General features: G+C 49.0%; 1 long non-coding RNA gene across 1 annotated transcript; it reads right to left on the bottom strand.

Moving 5' to 3' along the window:
- Window positions 1-220: 220 nt before the first annotated feature.
- Window positions 221-10,732, bottom strand: LOC135363514 (uncharacterized). The gene is made up of 3 exons (XR_010409200.1): window positions 7,122-10,732; window positions 6,387-6,681; window positions 221-882 (listed from the first exon to the last, which is right to left on the bottom strand). It is a non-coding gene; the product is annotated as an uncharacterized LOC135363514 (long non-coding RNA).
- Window positions 10,733-12,007: the final 1,275 nt, after the last annotated feature.

The following is a 12,007-nucleotide window of genomic DNA, read 5'->3' as shown; positions in this document are numbered from 1 at the left end:
TTGGGCCAACTGTGACTCTGAGCCATGATCCCAGGGTTGTTTAAAATATGGAACAGAAGGAGCACCTGGGTGGCTCAGTCAGAACAGCACATGACTCTTGATCTCAGTCAGGGTCCTGAGTTCAAGCCCTACACTGGGACTACAGATGATGAAAAATGAATGAATGAATGAATGAATGAATGAATGAATGAATGAATGAATTTTTAAAAATAAAGTATGTAATGTTTATCTCTTTAAAAAAAAAAAATGGAATGGAGGGGCGCCTGGGTGGCTGCCGGTTGAGCATCTGCCTTCAGCTCAGGTCATAATCTCAGGGTGCTGGGATCGAGCCCCACCCCTCTGGGGCTCCCTGCTCAATGGGGAGTCTTCTCCCTCTCCCTCTGCCCCTCCACCCACCCATGCGTGCAAGCTCTCTGTCTCTCTGTCTCTCTGTCTCTCTGTCTCTCTGTCTCTCTCTCTCTCTGTGTGTTTCTCTCTCTGTCTCTGTCTCTCTCTGTGTGTCTCTCTCTCTGAAATAAATAAATAAAAACAAACAATCAAACTTCAAAAAGGAAAAGGGCAGGGACATTTATGATTATTCATGGCGAAAGTTGGAGCACGTATATTCAGGAAACATATGTACCATAGATTCCCATGTTTACTTCGGGGTGGAGACCTGACATCTGAATGAGGCAAAACTGAGTCCCTGATGTCAGGAGGTTATCTGAGGACAAGGAGAAGAGGCTGTGGGCATGCTCTGAGAGCTGGTACAACCTGGATGGGGTCTTAGGCTCCTTTTCTCAGGTAAGGAATCAGGACCTCGCTTCTTCATAGGCTGCAGCCATTATCAGTTGACCTTGAGTCCAGACTTCTGCAGAGACAGCCAGTATTTGGTAGCAGGGCCTGAAAAGACACAATAGCTGACTAGGGGGAAACAGTTCCCTGAAAAACCAGCTTTAAGCTTTCTGCTAGCATCAACCTCATTAACCTTATGGGGCACGGTTTCAATCCCCACCCCCACCCCCACCCCCACCCCCACCAAGTGAGGATCATTCCTCAGTCTTAGGGAATTGGGATGATGATGGCTGTGGCTATTCTTTCATCTCCTCAGGGGAGGTAGGTTTTGGGTAAACGACAGTTTCTGTAAATCTTAGCTGTAACATGGCTATGTTCAGGGCTAAACAGAAGTTTTTAACCTACAGGTTAAAAGGGAATAAAAATAACAGGGAGTCAGACATGCTACATTTTTCCCTGTTAAAATTTCCCCTTGTCCATCCTGCATTCCATTTCTATGACACATGGGCAGAGGTCTGCCTTCTTTATTTAACTGCTTCAAGCTGAATTAGGGTGCAGTAGAGGCTTTGGAATGGAAGGATCTGAGACACTGCAGGTCGCAATTTTTGGTCCCTTGTGCTAATGGAGGGGGTCTCAGAGATAGTTCCTTATCTGAGAACTTGGTTATTTTTCTACATGGTTTGGGACTACATGACACCATTGATTTTATCCCCAAGTGTAGTCTAAGGAATAGTAACAGTAGAGTCAAACCCAATTCTCTCATTCTCTCTCAAATTGATCTGATATCGGTGGGTATCCAAGAATACAGATCAGTAAATTAGTCTGAGCCCCTCCCCTGGGGGGGGGGCGGTAGGTTGTGGTGGTGAAGGGCTTCTGGTAGCCAAGTAGCTTAGTGTTTGATTTTATTTACATGGGTTCTTTTTTATTTTTTTTTTTCTTTAAAGATTTCTATTAAGTAATCTCTACACTCAATGTGGGGCTCGAACTCACAACCCCGAGATCTAGAGTCGTATGTTCTACCAGCTGAGCCAGCCAGGTGCCCCTATTTATATGGGTTCTTATTTTCCAAAGAGGAGTTAATACAGGTGCAGCAAGGTGGAATTAAGGATCATAGACTCTGCCTCATTCAGCAAGTGATCTTGTAGTTAATAAGAGGCATTTCTATGGAAACAAAAGGAAAACATGGTTAATGGTTGGAACAAGGGATACACCTGGTGTCTAAGTCCAGAGGGCTGCCAGTGAGAAGGTCTCTAGATGTCAGGCTTGAAGCATCCTCCAATAGAGTGGGAGTGGGCAGGGGCAATCTGACTAATTTTTCTGGCGTATAGTTCAAATGTCTCATTTTGAGTGACTCATAGAGCAACAGGCACAAAGATTGTCTATATATGAGTTATTGTGGTCATTTCCCTGAAATTTATTTCAAGTTGTCCAGCTTTCATTTGCCAGACTTCAGGAAAAAGGACAGTTTTAGTTCTTAATGATTGTAAGATAAGAGAATGGGAGAATGTTCTGAAACAAATAATGCAATATATGTTAAGGGGAAAAAAAGAAGAAGAAGAAGAAGGAGGAGGAGGAGGAGGAGGAGGAGGAGAAAAGGAGGAGGAGAAAAGAAGAAGGAGAAGAAAAGAAGAAGACGAAAAGAAGAAGAAAAGAAGAAGGAGAAGAAAAGAAGAAGAAGAAAAGAAGAAGAAGAAGAAGAAGAAGAAGAAGGAGAGAAGAAGAAGAAGAAGAAAAGAAGAAGAAGAAGAAGAAGAAGAAGGAGAGAAGAAGAAGAAGAAGGAGAGAAGAAGAAGAAGAAGAAGAAGAAGAAGAAGAAGAAGAAGAAGAAGAAGGAGAGAAGAAGAAGAAGAAGAAGAAGAAGAAGAAGAAGAAGAAGAAGAAGAAGAAGAAGAAGGAGAAGGAGAGAAGGAGAAGAAGAAGAAGAAGAAGAAGAAGAAGAAGAAGAAGAAGAAGAAGAAGAAGAAGAAGAAGAAGGAGAAGAAGAAGAAGAAGGAGAAAAGAAGAAGAAGAAGAAGAAGAGGAGGAGGAGGAGGAAGAAGGAGGAGGAGGAGGAGGAGGTAGCGGGAGGGGACGAATGAAGCGGGGGGAAATCGGAGGGGCGGACGAACCATGAGAGACGATGGACTCTGAACAACAAACTGAGGGTTCTAGAGGGGAGGGGGGTGGGAGGATGGGTTAGCCTGGTGGTGGGTATTGAGGAGGGCCCATTCTGCATGGAGCACTGGGTGTTATGCACAAACAATGAATCATGGAATACTTCATCTAAAACTAATGATGTAATGTATGGGGATTAACCTAAGAATAAAAAAATAAATTAATTAAAAAAAAGAGAGAGAATGGGAGAATGTTGGAAACCTTAGTTTGAAGAGTCACAGTCAGATACTCAAGGAAACCAGAAGGATCCAGGATCCAGTCCAGTTTTATAGGCAAACAATAAACGTTCAAAGATAATTAATCTAACACTCACAAAAGTGTGTTATTGAAATGTAATCTTTCTCTCTAAAGTCACCTTCATTCCTGTCAAAGATAGCCAAAAGAAGATTAATTTGTTTGTAAAACAAGTCCAGTTTTAACAAACTTGGCCCAATCATCTACGTAGGGACAGCAAGAATAGCAATTGACCATATATGGGGTCTTTCTTCTCTTTTCTTTTTCCTTTCCTTCTTTTAAATCTGCTTTGATGGAGCTTTTTACAAGGAATTTTAGATTGATCCTTTAACTGCCTTTTTAAAGCCGAGAACCAAGCCAAATATTGGCCATCAGATTCGCCTGCAAGACTTGTAGATTTGCGGAGGGGTAGACGAACCAGGAGAGACGATGGACTCTGAAAAACAAACTGAGGGTTCTAGAGGGGAGGGGGGTGGGAGGATGGGTTAGCCTGGTGGTGGGTATTGAGGAGGGCGCATTCTGCATGGAGCACTGGGTGTTGTGCACAAACAATGAATCATGGAACACTACATCTAAAACTAATGATGTGATGTACGGGGATTAACATAAGAATAAAAAAAATTACAAAAAAAAAAAAGACTTGTAGATTTGGGTGAATTCCTCTCTTCTTTGAGGGCCTCCAAATTTCCTGAAGTTCCTGCATCTGCCAGGAGGTGGTACTCTTCACTCACCTGGTAAGGTTGAGGGGACCTCTCTAAGCAAGGTTATCAGGCCAACATTTCTAAGGGGCTTTACTGGCTCCATAAAGTCAATCTGACTTTCTTAAAGCAGTCTCACCATATCTGAGTCTACGCATGTGTCTCTTCGAGATGACAGTCCAGGGGCACCTGGCTGGCTCAGTCGGTAGAGAGCACGACTCTTGATCTCAGGGTTGTGAGTTCGAGCCCCACGTTCAGTGTAGAGATTATTTAAAAAATAAAATCTCGGAGGAGCGCCTGGGTGGCTCAGTCGTCAAGCGTCTGTCGGCCTTCGGCTCAGGTCATGATCCCAGGGTCTTGGGATCGAGCCCCACATCGGGCTCTCTGCTTGGCCGGGAGCCTGCTTCTCCCTCTCCCGCTCCCCCTGCTTGTGTTCCCTCTCTCGCTGTGTCTCTCTCTGTCAAATAAATAAATACAATCTTAAGAAAGAAAAAAAGAGTACACTAACAATCCAAGAAAACCTTGTCATTTTAACATAGAAAACCCAAATCTCAATCTTATACCAGTGTGCTTTTCTTCTTCTTTTTTTTATTCTTATGTTAATCCCCTACATTACATCATTAGTTTTAGATGTGGTGTTCCATGATTCATTGTTTGTGCACAACACCCAGTGCTCCATGCAGAATGGGCCCTCCTCAATACCCACCACCAGGCTAACCCATCCTCCCACCCCCCTCCCCTCTAGAACCCTCAGTTTGTTGTTCAGAGTCCATCGTCTCTCATGGTTCGTCCGCCCCTCCGATTTCCCCCGCTTCATTCGTCCCCTCCCGCTACCTTCTTCTATTTTTTTTTTCTTCTTCACATAGATTGCGTTATTTGTTTCAGAGGTACAGATCTGAGATTCAACAGTCTTGCACAATTCACAGCGCTTGCCAGAGCACCTACCCTCCCCAGTGTCTATCAGCCAGTCACCCCATCCCTCCCACCCCACCCCCCACTCCAGCAACCCTCAGCTTGTTTCCTGCGATTAAGAATTCCTCCTATCCGTGAGATCATAGGATACATGTCTTTCTCTGTTTGACTTATTTCGCTCAACATAATACCCTCCAGTTCCACCAGTGTGCTTTTCAAACTGCCTTCTCCCAAGCTCAGTCAGTCCTGACCATGCATAAAATTCCTTTTCAAAAATTCTCCTTCACAAACCCCTTCCACAATTTCCTTTTTCATTCAGACTCGGTCTTAAAGTTTTCTTTCTTTAAGTACCCAGTCCCGTTTCAGTACACCATTACTTCCTTTTCCCTCAACAAAAAAAATGTTTTCTCATTTCTTGTACCTCTTTTACACGTCTCCTACCTTCCCACACACGGAGTTGTTTTTGTTATCATTTTGTAGCAGTCCCAATTCCATGTGGCAGAATTTTAATTCTTAGAAATCTCAGTCTCTGGTGAAACGTTAGTAGTAACCAATGGCGCACTCTCTATTACACCAGAATTCTTTAGATTGGCAAATGTATGAATATATTTCATAAATTTTATTTATTTGACAGAGAGAGACACAGCGAGAGAGGGAACACAAGCAGGGGAAGGGACAGAGGGAAAAGAAGGTTCCCCAATGAACAGGGAGCCCAATGCGGGGCTCGATCCCAGGACCCTGGGATCATGACCTGAGCCGAAGGCAGACGCTGAACGACTGAGCCACCCAGGCACCCAAACGTGGTTGGTTGGTTGGTTGGTTTTTATAAAGGTGATGGAGAGGTATATTTTGATAACCACAAATACAGGCTCACTGTTGTGACGGGAGCGTGGCACATTCCACTGCCCACCCAACGGCTTGTAACGCAGGGAGAACCGAATCCAAGTGCTTTTATGACAAAGAAAAGAAAGAAAAGGAAAGAAAGAAAGAAAGAAAGAAAGAAAGAAAGAAAGAAAGAAAAAGGAAGAAGAAAGAAAGAAAGAAAGAAAGAAAGAAAGAAAGAAAGAAAGAAAGAAAGAAAGAAAGAAACGCAAAGTTGATTATTTGTATTATGTGTGACATTGATAGCTCCAAAACCACGTCTTTTTAAAATAAACCAACAACCTTGAATTGGCTTTAACGCCAAAGAAGTTGCACCTGCGTCCACTAAAAAGTCAATCGATTGTTTTCCCCCATCAGACTCCTTGGGGAAAGTCTGAAGCGGGCGGTCTAAGATCAGCGGAGCCCTCGGGCCCCTTCCTGCTAGTTTGGGAGGTGCTCCAATTTAAACCTCATAAGGAGGTGGCCCAAGGGCTTGGGCCCAAGGGCAAGGGCTTTTGCTCCTTGATAAGGGGGTGGGGAGGAGGAGGAGGAGGAGGAGGAGAAAGGGGAGCCCATGGCACCCGGGGGGGGGGGGGCGGGGGGGCGGGGGTAGGGAAGGGCGGCTGAGACGGCGGCAGGGGAGTAGAGCACTCCAGGCACACACACCAGTGGTGCAGAAACGGGGCAGGGGAGGCGGCAAGGGAGCCATTGGTAAGGCCCAGGGCACATATACATTTACAGTTTTGGACGAACCTTTTCTTTTTTTTCTTCTCCGCCTCCGCCTCCGCCTCCGCCTCCGCCTCCGCCTCCGCCTCCGCCTCCGCCTCCGCCTCCGCCTCCGCCTCCGCCTCCGCCTCCGCCTCCGCCTCCGCCTCCGCCCCTTTCTTCATCTCCTTCTGCTTAATAGGCTTTGTCTGTGGTGGCTTTTCAGCCCTCCGGAAGCCAGTGGGTTGGGCATCGGTTCTGGTGCCTGTACTTGGGGAGGAGGAGGAGTGGATTTCAGATTTCTAGCATCGGCCTGTCTTCCTCCTCTTCTTCATTATTTTGACTGTTGGGAAGTGGGGGTAAGGTCAGGTGTGTTAAATTTTTGTCTATCTCTGGGCCGTCCCTTGGGTCCCTTACCTTGAGGCATCTTTATTGTGGAGTGACATAAGAGTCTGAATGTAGGGAATTTCATCCCAGATCATGTGAGCTTGAAAAACTGGGTTTATTCTTATCTGAGTTTTACCATGCCCGATTTTTACGAGCACCTGCCTCTAAACTCTTTAAGTAGGGGCACCTGTGTGGCTCAGGCAGTTAAGTGTCTGCCTTGCGTTCACATCATGATCCTGGGGTCCTGGGATGGAGCCCCACATCCGGCTCCCTGCTCCGCGGGGAGTCTGCTTCTCCCTCTCCCAATGCCCCCCCACCCCCAGCTCGTGTGCTCTCTCACTCGCTTTCTTTCAAAGACATAAATAGAATCTTTAATAAAAATAAAACTCGGGGCACCTGGATGGCTCAGTGGTTAAGCGTCTGCCTTTAGCTCAGGTCATGATCCGAGGGTCCTGGGATCAAGCCCCTGCATCGGGCTCCCTGCTCGGCGGGAAGCCTGCTTCTCCCTCTCCCACTCCGCCTGCTTGTGTTCCCTCTCTCGCTGTGTCTCTCTCTGTCAAATAAATAAATAAAATCTTTAAAGAATAAAATAAATAAAATAAAATAAAATAAAATAAAAATAGAACTCATTAAATAGAGCTCCTTTACAAATGGATGTTAGCAATAGCACCCGGAGGTGGAGGAAATACCTCACATGTATAACACATACGGACACATAGACACAAACAAGATGCAAACAAATTTTAGCCTTTGTTTCAGTCTTATTTGTGGAGAGGACATGAATGGAGAGGACACGAAAGACCCAATGTTCAAATCTCCCTCTTTTAGTAAAACAAATGCAACTGCGAAGCAGCATTACCGTGTACAGATCCCACCCGTCAGTTGTTTTCCATTCCCAATGGAAACAGGGTCGGTTTTATGCAAAGATAGCAAAAGCTGCAGCAACCAACCAACCAACCAACCAACCAACCAACCAACCAAATGAAGACCAGAGCATCTCCCTGAGTGTTGGTTCCTCCCCAAAAGTCGGGGCTTCACTGAGGGAACCAAAGAGCTTCCTAGTTTCTGATCACCCAGTCTCCTAGCAGGCTTTCTCTAATTGTGTACACAATTCAGACATGTCAAAAGAACCCCGCTTGGGCCATCTGAGACTCATGTTATCGTGAAATGTTTCCCATGCAAGTAAGCACTTGCAAGTATAGGCTCCCTATGCATTGTACATGTAGCGTGCAGGTGTTTCTTGTGAGGGTGGGCCGTTGTTTCCTCAACATTTGGTGCAGGGTTCTACAGAGTTTTGGTTTGTTTCGTTGGTTTGGTTTTCTGCACACGTGTGTGTGTGGGGGGGGTGTGGTGTGGTGTGTTGTGTGGTGTGTATCTGTGTGCACGGTATCTATCGCTGCTGCGCAGCTAGCTGATCCTCAGGGTGCATCATCCTAACACCGCAATGGCTCGAAACAGCATTTCTTTATCGATAACTTCCTGGTGCTTGCCCTGGGTGGCCCCTTGGGTTCTGCGGGTTTACGCCGGGCTCACTCAAGCAGTGGCTTTCGGCCAGAGGGTCAACTTTCACACGTCTGGCAGTCGGTGCCGCCGAGCACCGGGCTGCCTCTGTTGTCAATGCCTCTCATGCTCCAGTCAGCTAGACTGGCTTTCTTACGTGGAGGTCTCAGGACGGCATGCCAAGAAGGTCGAGAACGCCGGCAGACCACCTCTTCAGGTGTAGGCTGTGAAACCAGCCAAGTGTCACTTCTGCTCTATTCTTTGGGTCAAGACAAGTCCCAAGACCCGGTCCAAAATCAAGGGACAGAGCAATCAAGCCTACCTCTGGATAGCAGGAGCATCGAAGTCATAGGACGTGAGGGTGCACACGTGCCGGGACGTGAGGGACACACGGTTGTCGGTCTGCCACAAGGGATTCCTAAACCCTATGCCGCGATGCACATTTTTGCAAAAGTAAGCTTTACGTTTTAGCATCTAAAACATGATTTCCTTTGAATCAACCCCTAGAATTGGATTCACCAGGAAGAAGGGGAAGATGCGTTTTCCAGCCTCTTGATACAGAAGCTCTTGATTTCCAGAGGGCACTTGGAGGACCCTTCACCAGTCTCTGCTTTGTAAGGCGGGGGGAATTTTTTTTTTTTAAGATTTTATTTATTTATTTATTTGTTTGTTTGTTTGTTTGTTTATTTATTTGAGACAGAGAGAGAGAGAGAGAGAGAGAGAGAGAGAGAATGAATGAGAGAGAGCACATGAGAGGGGGGAGGGTCAGAGGGAGAAGCAGACTCCCTGCTGAGCAGGGAGCCCGATGCGGGACTCGATCCAGGGACTCCAGGATCATGACCGGAGCCGAAGGCAGCCGCTTAACCAACTGAGCCACCCAGGCGCCCAAGGCGGGGGAAATTTAATTGGCCAACCCCCCATGAAAAAGCGACCGATCACGTTCCGACGTCCGAATTAAAGGCAGGCTTCCTTTTTAAAGGCATCCATAGAGCAGCCAGCTCCGTGGCAAGGAGCCGGACTTCTGTGTGTCTGATGAGGAATCCCATTCTCGGCATAAAGGCAATCTCGGGGAGCAGTCGGAGGCAGACCAGATCTCAGATCCACCAAACCCAAGAAATCCCTTGTGATCTGAATGGCTGAATTTGTTGAGGTTTCCCTCCCGATGGCTAAGAAGATGCCTTCCTATCACAGATGACAAAACACAAACCAACAAAACCCCGATAGCTGGGCAGGGTCTTCAAGAAAGGGCCCCTTTTTCATGGAAGCCAACTCTTCCATCTCGCGCCACCCGCCATCATGGAGAGGAAGTCTCTCGGGATGAACGAATGCCTTTGCAATCTACGTTAACCGACTCTCTTTTCCGATAGGCTGACACTCTTTCCCCTCGTGGACACGTCCCGAGATCGGCAGGCTTCGGTGCATCGGTCTTCTGTGCACCAAAAGCCGTGCGAAGGCCCCTGTCGTCGAAATGTATTCGGCATGGACGCTAGTGAAGAATTTTAAACCAGTCTAGCCCGGTTCAGTCCTTCAGTCCTTTTTTTTCTCATTTCTTACATGACCGCTGTGTCCTAAAAGGATACAACTGAGGAAACTCCAGATGGAACAGAGGCAAAGGGAAGGGGGGCAGAGCTTCCGTGTTCCGTGACCCCTCTCCAGGAACGCCTCTGTCCCCACCATTTCAGGCGTTCAAGCAACCTGGAAGCTCCCCGAATTAGGTTAGTTCTTCTTCGAAGGGGCGGGGGTCGGGGTGGGGAAGGTTGGGGAGCGCCGAGGTTTGGAAACATTGCAGGGCAATCAAGGCTATTGCCAAATCTCGAGTCCGTGCAGAGGTACGTAAGGTACACGTAAGGCCGGGATGGGGGGCGTGGCGTGGCGTGGCGGGGCGGGGCGGGGCTTGGCGGGGCGGGGGTGGGTGGGTGCGCGCGCCTGGCGGGGAGGGTTGCGGTGTGTGTCCATGTGCGTTCAGCAGGTGTAGGGGAGGAAGAATGTTCCCTCTAACTTCCCTTTCTACTCCCTGTTGGGGGAGAACAGTGAAGAGAGCCCGGGTGAGGGCGAGGGCGACGGTGACGGCGAGGGCGACGGTGACGGCGGGTGGGGGCGAGGCGCGGACAGGAAGGGGGGAGGGGTAGTAGAGGTGTTTATTTCTTTTGGCGGTGATGGAAATGTTCTGGAAATTGCAGTGAAGGTTGTGCAGCTTTGTGAGCCACCTTAAAAAAAAAGAAAAAAAGGCCACCCAATGGCCCACTTTTAAGAGTATGCGAAATATGGCATGCGAATTGTATCTCCACTTCGAAAATCTGTGACGAAACAATGTGATGGACATAGGGAAGGAGGGAGGGACGGACGGGACCCTCACCCTCACCCTCACCCTCACCCTCACCCTCACCCTCACCCTCACCCTGGCTCTCTTCACCGTTCGATCCATGGATCGATCGATCCATCGATCCATCGATCCATCGATCCATCCATCCATCTATACATGCCATGCATGCAGTCTGTCGGTTCATGTAGACATCAAAGGGGGGGGAGGGGAAGGGGGCCACGAGGGGAGGGGAAGGGAGGAGGGGAAGGGAGGAGGGGAAGGGGGCCAAGGGGGGAGGGGAAGGGAGAAGGGGGAAGGGGGAAGGGGGAAGGGGGAAGGGGGAAGGGGGAGGGGAAGGGGGCCAAGGGGGGAGGGGAAGGGAGAAGGGGGAAGGGGGAGGGGAAGGGGGCCAAGGGGGGAGGGGAAGGGAGGAGGGGAAGGGGGGAGGGGAAGGGAGGAGGGGAAGGGGGGAGGGGAAGGGAGGAGGGGAAGGGAGGAGGGGAAGGGGGAAGGGGGGAGGGGAAGGGGGAAGGGGGAAGGGGGAAGGGGGCCAAGGGGGGAGGGGAAGGGGGGAGGGGGGGAAGGGGAAGGGGGAGGGGGGAGGGGGAGGGGGAGGGGGGGAGGGGGAGGAGGGCGTGCATGATACTGGGCATGGTTTTTATTCTGAGTGCTTTTATTTGTTCCCCAAACTAATCACCTCTGTGGAGATAAAAGATCACCCACATGAGAGCGGGAATCATTTCTTGAGGGCAAGAGAGTCTGCGGTCGGCCACCACCGCCTGGGTCTGGCAGAGACGCCAAGCAAACGCAGGCCAGGCGGAGGAGTGGAAAAGCTTTCTGGTGGCAAAAGGGGAAGGTCCGATGAGAGGTTGTTGGGGGTGGGGGAGCAGGATGGGAGCTGACTAGAAGAGGAGTGTCCTAGGTCATTTCAGGGAAAGAGAAACTTGATTTCCGTCCGTGGGTCCATCGATCTCATTCTCTCATTCTCTGGATCTAGCTCTGTGCTCCAGACGAACACATTCGAGGGCAAGACCAGGCGCGGCCAAGAGGACTAGACGGGTGGACGACTAGGCACGGTCAAGGTGGAAAGTGGGGGGCGACTGGGTGGCTCAGTCATTAAGCGTCTGCCTTCGGCTCAGGTCATGATCCCAGGGTGCCAGGGTGCCAGGGTGCCAGGGTCCCGATAATCGAGCCCCGCATCGGGCTCCCTGCTCGGCGGGAAGCCCGCTTCTCCCTCTCCCACTCCCTCTGCTTGCGTTCCCTCTCTCGCTGTGTCTCTGTCCAGTAAAATCTAAAAAACAAAAACAAAGCGACCAACAGAGAGACCTGTATCCTATGATCTCACGGATAGGAGGAATTCTTAATCAATCGTAGGAAACCAACTGAGGGTTGCTGGAGTGGGGGGTGGGGTGACTGGGTGATAGACACTGGGGAGGGTAGGTGCCCTGGCAAGCGCTGTGAATTGTGCAAGACTGTTGAA

The sequence above is a fragment of the Mirounga angustirostris genome, unplaced genomic scaffold (assembly GCF_029215605.1).
Source record: "Mirounga angustirostris isolate CCGP_5_RB_7025 unplaced genomic scaffold, mMirAng1.0.hap1 SCAF_446, whole genome shotgun sequence".
Taxonomy (NCBI): domain Eukaryota; kingdom Metazoa; phylum Chordata; class Mammalia; order Carnivora; family Phocidae; genus Mirounga; species Mirounga angustirostris.
This window is presented reverse-complemented; position numbering and strand designations above follow the sequence as displayed.